This window comes from Choristoneura fumiferana, chromosome 14, assembly GCF_025370935.1.
Source record: "Choristoneura fumiferana chromosome 14, NRCan_CFum_1, whole genome shotgun sequence".
NCBI classification, from domain to species: Eukaryota; Metazoa; Arthropoda; class Insecta; order Lepidoptera; family Tortricidae; genus Choristoneura; species Choristoneura fumiferana.
In genome coordinates, this window is record NC_133485.1 from 9736358 (window position 1) to 9743835 (window position 7478).

A 7478-nucleotide genomic window follows, 5' to 3' on the forward strand; every position below is an offset into this window, starting at 1 on the left:
AAAATCGCTTATTCAATCGGCATCAATCGATTTTTAAAATGTCAAATTTTCCACCATCTCTACGCTAGTCTATGCTACTACAGATTTATACACATCGCTGCTTATCTAAATAAGTCACTATTGCAAATACTACCATTTTCGTACTAACTATAAACTGCGTGGAGAATAAGCTAAACTTTGTCGTGAATAAGACACCCAAGTCGCTACTTCAAAAAATGACCCCGTGGCAGCAATGTGCCGTTATGTGATTGGTTGAAACTTGACGCTATTTTTACGGTAAGAGCGGCCGCATGCCAGTTGCGCCGCGGCTTTTGACAACTTTACTACGATCTCTGGTGAACAACGGCACATCGCGAAAAAACCCGCGGGATCGTTACTTATTGTTTATGCAATAAGGCTGCATCGCAAAATACAGTCATCTTTACGAAAAGGGAAGCTAATTATTTGTGCCTTTTTTTTTGCAATAGTGTTACATTACGAAGTGCGACATTCTTCATGAAAAAGTAAGTATACTACTTATTCATATGTAGAATTTAGCCTATATTTACGAAACGGAAAACGATTTTTATTGTTACCATGCAAAATATGCCTGTCTATCGAATAAAGTAAGCCATGCTTAACACGTTCGCGCGAACGCCCAAAATTTTCGGTCAATGCGATATCGCACAACTTTTTCCATACAATGAGACGTCACGTCATTACAAGTTGAGCTTTGACTGTATACAGAAAATAGTTAGCGTTACGGCGCATGCGGGATTAATCGTCACCGTTTATAGACGTTCTACCGTACAACTGATATTGTAATTATACATATTCTTAACAACGTCATATCACGACAATATTATCGAATCGTCAAATGACGTTGTGTCACATAGTGACGTAACATAATACTACAATAACGTAGCAACGTCATATTACGGCAACATGATCGAAACGTCAATTGACGTAGTGTCACAATGCGATGTAACGTTATACTAAAAGAATAAAGCAACGTCATATTACGGCAGCCATATCATACTGGCAAATGGCTTTTTCTTGTTTTAAATGGATAGAAAACTGCAAGCATGTAATAAATGCTTCTATGCATGTCATCGAGGAAGTTCAATCATCTCGAGAAACATTACATGACCCTATATATTGATGACGGGTAGTTTGGATCAGATGCAGACAGCCCAGGACGAGAAAAAGGTTCCAGCGCAAGCAGCGTTAGTAACGTCTCCGTAGGTGCACCAATCACAGCAATGTATTTCCAGCAAGTCGGCCACATACTATATACCAAAGCAGCGAAGTCTCTGACTCAGCTAGTGTTATAGATAAATCTGTATATGCATCTTCCAGTTCGGACAGTATTTTTGACAATCGTTTGGCACTGAAGCCTAACAAGTAATAAACAATAGCCCAAGAAGCCAAGGCCAAGACATGACGTACTCGGGAAGTGTGATGATGATACACTAACTATATCGGTATCATCTGAGATTTTAGATAGTCTTATATAGGAATTGACTTTACCTCTGAGATTATCTCACTACCTCAAGACCCGGCTGAACTGCAACCAGACATAAGTAGATTTGGAAAAAGCTCTCACACAATAAGTACCCTTTGCTACCTGAACAGGAATCAAACTGAAAATACCCTAACAGCGTCATTTTTACTCCTTGAACAAGAACCAAGCTCGGAAATTATTGATGATAGTGAGGTTTCACATCCAACACCGCCATATCCTGGAAATAAAGAGGGTAAGTAACTAACTCTCTAATTTTTATCATCGGGAGATCATCCTAGACATCTTCTTTTACTAAATACTGCAGCATCATGCTCTCAGCAACCGGTAATGAATGGTAACGAACTGATACTACGAGATGTATGATGTAGTTGTAGCTTTGCCAATTTATCTTGTATTTAATTAATGAAATATAAAGAGAAATTGAGCTCGGTCCTTCCCCGGTGCCTGTGCCTGTGGAGATCCTTGATCTGTTTCCACCATTTCATGGTACGGTGTTGATACTGGAGAACTGTCGTTACCGGTTGCTAAGAGCATGATGCTGCAGTATCTAGTAAAAGAAGATGGCTAGGATGATCTCCCGATGATAAGAATAGAGAGCTGGTTACCTTCTTTATTTCCAGAATATGGTGGGTGGTGTTTGATGTGAAACTTCACTACCAATCAATAATTTCAGAACTTGGTTCCTATTCAGGGAGTAAAAATGAAGCTGTCAGGGTATTTTTAGAGTTTGATTCCTGTTCAGGTAGCAAAGTTATTCTGTAAGAGTTTTTTCTAAATCTATGTCTGGTTGCAGTTCAGCCGGGTCTTGTGGTAGTGAGATAGACTCCAAAGTAAAGTCATTTCCTAAGACTCTATTATAATATTAGACGATACCGATATGTTAGGTCATCCTCATACTTACCGAGTACTTCATGCCTTGGTTTCTTGGGTTGTTGTTTATTTTGATATTTAGTTAGCCAAGTTTAGGTAGCCAAAACTGTCAAAAATACTGTCTGAACTGGAGGATGCGTATACAGTCTCATCTATAACATTCTAGCCGAGTCAGAGTCTTTGCTGCTTTGGTAGTTTGTGGTTGACTTGCTGGAAAGACGTTGCTCTTATTGGTGCACCTACAGCAATATTACCAATGCTGCTCGCGCTGGAACCTTCGTCTCCTCCTGGGTTGTAGTCTGCATCTAAGCTAAAACTACCCGTCATCACTATAAGGGTCAGGTGATGTTTCTCGAGATGATTGAACTTCCTCGAAGACTTGCACAGAAGCATTTTTATATGCTCGTAGTTTTTTATTAATCTAAAAGAAAAAAAGCTCTCAAATCAATTGAGGATAATAATATTAGCAGTATTATTCATAATACTATCACAGCAAGAACTACACACATATACTTTACGAAATTACTCGTTTAGATGTGAGAAATAAGTCGGTAATTGAGTTAGAACCATAGCATCACAATTCCCTAAAAACTCACTAAACACAATAAAAAACCCATCCGAGTAAAAGTTTACATCACTAAGAATGAAACATATAACAAAAATACACTATTATTCATACAAAAATATTGAAATAATACTAAAGCTGCGTGGACAAATTCGTTGCTGAATCCACCTGCCGCGACCAGCGCGAGCGCGTCCTCCGTCACGTGAACAGGATGTCTGAATGTATAGGCGCGGGAACAAAATATAGCGTCCACCGACGTTGTGCGTCTGCGAGTAGTCACATTTAAGAGCGTGTGCGTCGCCTCTTTTGGAGTCAAAAAATGTTATACTATGTGGCGCAAGATTTTTGGTAATTTAATATGATACGGCGCAAGGATGGAACTACTGCAATTTATTATGAACACCGAACGTCCGACCACGTAGTTCCTTTAACGTTTTTATAAAGTCTGACGTGATTAGACTATGTGACACAACGCATAGTACCCTATTTGTCGGATATTGACGGTGGTCACGCGAACGTGTTAAATGATATAATAGCTAATTGGGACACTATGCACCATAGACCATACTCATAACTAGTTTATTTAAAGCAAATATAGCCACTATTTACCAAAACAAATTATTTATTCAAGCGCGAATTGGCATTACGCTATGTTATAGTCTTTACTAATAATACAGATGCGAAAGTAACGCTATCTATGTGTCTGTCTGTTACATTTTCACGCCCAAACCACTAAACCGAACCCGATGAAATTTGGCACAGAGATAACTTGAGGCCTAAGATATATACTTATTTTCCCGGAAAATACGAATTTTCCGAGATAAAGGGTTTCTACGCGGGCAAAGTCGCGGGCAACAGCTAGTAGTATTATATTTAATTGACTAGTTTATCACGCTATCACGTTAACTAAAATATTGTTGGTTGGTTTCAGAGATGATTAGCAACAAAAACTTGCAGTGGCAGAGCAAAAGAAGAAAGGTCTTCTCGGATTAATTAATAAGACTAATATCCCGGATATCAGCCTGTATGTGATAAGGATGGCCTTGAAACAGCTTAAGAACAATAAGGCGCCGGGTGAGGACGGAATCACGCCGTCAGAGCTTCTGAAGGCGGGCGGATCACCGGTCCTTAAAATCCTTCAGAGGATCTTTAATTCAGTCTTGCTCGAAGGTACAACGCCAGAAGCACGGAACAAGAGCGTGGTGGTGTTAAGTTGTTCTTCTAGAAGGGTGATAACACCTTATTGAAGAACTACAGGACCATCTCGCTGTTGAGCCATGTTTATAAGCTGTTTTCCATGGTCATTGTTAATCGTCTCGATCACAGGCTCGATGACTTCCAACAACCCGAACAAGCTGGGTTCCGAAAAGGTCATAGTACCGTAGACCACATACATGCTGCGGCAGGTCATACAGGAGACCGAAGAGTCTAACTTGCCGCTATGTCTAGCGTTTGTGGACTACGAGAAAGCCTTTGATTCGGTCGTAACATAGGCAGTGCTTGAGACTCACCAGCGATGACTATCTGTATATCGAAGTGTTGATGTATTTGTATAGAAACGCTACTATGTCAGAGTCTAAGTCCGAGGTCAGAGTACAGGAACACAGTTCCAAGGCGATTCCCTTGAAAAGAGGCGTAAGACAGGGAGATGTCATATCTCAAAAACTGTTTACTGCCACTTTGAAAAACACCTTTAAGCTTCCGGAATGGAAAGGACTAGGCATCAATGTCAACGGCAAATACATTACGCACCTTCGATTTGCCGACTGTTTTGTGGTCACAGCAAAGTCGATGGAAGAAATCAGCACGATGCTTGAAGGCTTCAATCGAGTCTGCCAATGGGTAGGCCTCAAAATGAACATGGACAAGACGAAGATTATGTCGAATGTCCGTGTGGTGACTGCCCCTTTTATGGTTGAGAGTTCGGTTCTTGAAGTTGTTTACGCGTATGTATGTCAATTAGGTAGGTCAAACTTGAAGGAGGAGGTCAATCGTCGAATCCAACTCGGATGGGCAGCGTTTGGGAAACTCCACAACGTCTTTTCGTCCAAAACCCCAAAGAGCCTTAAGACAAAAGTCCAGTGTGTTTTGCCAGTGATGACATAATATGGATCGGAGACGTGGTGCTTCACTATTGGCCTTATAAATGGCTCAAAGTTGCCTAGCGAGCTATGGAGAGAGCTATGCTCGGAGTTTCTTTACGGGATCGAATCAGAAATGAGGAGATACGTAGAAGAACGGGGGTCACCGACATAGCCAAGCGAATCAGCTCGTTGAAGTGGCAATAGGCAGGCCATATAGCACGGAGAACAGATGGTCATTGGCACTGAAAAGTTCTCGAATGGAGACTGCGAATCGACAAACGCAACGTAGGACGTCCACCAACGAGATGGACGGATGACCTGGTTAAAGCTGCGGGTTCACGGTGGATGCAGGCCGCTTCCAACAGAAGCAACTGGAAGCCTATGGGGGAGGCCTATGTCCAACAGTGGACGTCCTACGTCCTACGGATGATAATGATGTTTTAGTCAATTTTATCCCACAGGAACTCTTGACCGGGATGAAAATTCCATGTCCTAGAAGATGATTTTGTTCTTATCTGGAGAATTTTATTTTGATTAGTAACAAGTTTTATCATTATACTCAGCGGCGCAAAATTTGGCCCACCCTTCTTACAAAATTACCGATTCTGCATACATTTGAGGGCCAAATTTTTGCCGCTCAGTATAATTATGTTGTGTTTTTGAAGTACTCAATTTTTTATTCTAAAATACACTAAAAAGTCTTTAATACGGTAAATATTATAAATCTCGTGATAATAATGTGATTTTATATGCTTAAATAGATGTTGTATTATGATAAAAGGTAATTAATGAGAATAATTGAAAGTATCGCAAACGTTAATGTGCAATTAAAAACAAAATCTAGACCTTGTCCGACGTCGGAAGTTGTGTTCAGACCTTGTTGACAATAATTTTGATGTAAAATTTTGTGCGCAATACAGGATGGGTCGTTATTAAAGAGAAATGTATATTATATTTTGTGCACAAAATCTGATACGACATTATTCATGATAAAATTTACTTTATCACATGACCTAAAGACAAATAGGTCGTTATTTGCCATACTTTCTTGTATTACTGTGTAAGTATTACGAGTTGTGACGTTCTTGCTCATAATAATATTAAAAATATTAAGACTTAACTCAAAGTAGTCACTGTTTTTATTATTTTATTGTTATAAAGATGTGCCATTTCATTATAAGTTTATACTGCAGCTATTCTTGATTAACCAAGGGACTTAATAGCACATAGAAGAATGTTTTTACGTTCATTTTAATACAAGATATTCCAAAATTAAATTTGTTTTATTTTTAATTCGCTCTACTGAAAAAAGTTCGATTTTGAGTTGGGCCGTTTTAATTGATAAGCAGCGACATGTTTCATTCAAGAATTAAAGTCAGATTTTGACGAAAGTCTTTCCAATGAAAATTAAATATTGAAATCAAGTGGATTTTGGTGAAAAAAGTGATAAGCCGTCAAGTTAAAAGACTAAAGATAAGATTATAGATAAATGTGTTATTGATTCGATCCAGTGGGTGTTCATACAAGAATTATTATGAAATCAGTTTGTTTACACTAAGTCTATTGATACACCGTATAGTAGAAATATCTTTGTGGCATTTTTATCGTACTATCCAACAACACTTCACTTCACTTTTGCACCGTTGTTCAGTTATACCTGCAGCCTGAAGGGTTTAAGCTCCAAAAGCATTAAAATTCCAATTTAGTTTGGCTAATAATTTTTAGAGATGCGTATCAGGTTTAAAAAATGTTAGTCCATTCTGCGTCGCCGGCCGCGGCCCGAGTCTGTCGAGCCTGTTTGCCTTGGTTATTAAAAACGGGGAACGCTGAACCAATTTTATTGCCCATCGTATATAAACGATAAAATTGTTGCTGTTCCACTCGCATCTGCCTTAATAAATCATGCGGTTATGTAATTACAAAGTGCGATAAAAAGTTGGCCCTTGAATGATCGTAATCGAGAGAAAATAATAACATAATTAATTCCTAAGTTATGCTGTTATTCCCTTAAAAAAGTTCTTATTAAGTGATACCTATAGTAAACATTGTGCTAAAACACTTAAATGTGTGGTTTTTTTGTGCAGTGTATGGACATTAACCCTTTAAGTAGTTGTCGGACGCCATACGATATTAACACAAGTAGGGAAATTTGTAAATTGTATCGTATCGCAAAATACTCAGTATCTACATAATTCATACATTTCATTTGTCCCGATATCATTCAGCGTGCAACACCTGATAATTTGGTAACGCAGTGGTAACGCTGTAAGTTATGCGGTTAGTACGTTATGCATGCGGTCAGTAGAATATTTTTATAGGCTAACGCCAACAAACATCGTTACCAATATAGTTTGGTCGAATGATTGTTTCTATAATTTTTATAAAAAAATCCTAACTTTTCAAGGACAAATATGTATTTTTATTCATTGAATTATAACCAACCGCTCAGCATAAT

The 7478-nt window shown here is 38.7% G+C and overlaps 1 long non-coding RNA gene across 1 annotated transcript; it reads left to right on the forward strand.

Moving 5' to 3' along the window:
• The first annotated feature begins 336 nt into the window (after positions 1-336).
• On the forward strand, positions 337-6300 carry LOC141434635 (uncharacterized). Its single transcript, XR_012452076.1, has 2 exons — positions 337-503; positions 3871-6300. It is a non-coding gene; the product is annotated as an uncharacterized lncRNA (long non-coding RNA).
• The last annotated feature ends 1178 nt before the right edge of the window (positions 6301-7478 follow it).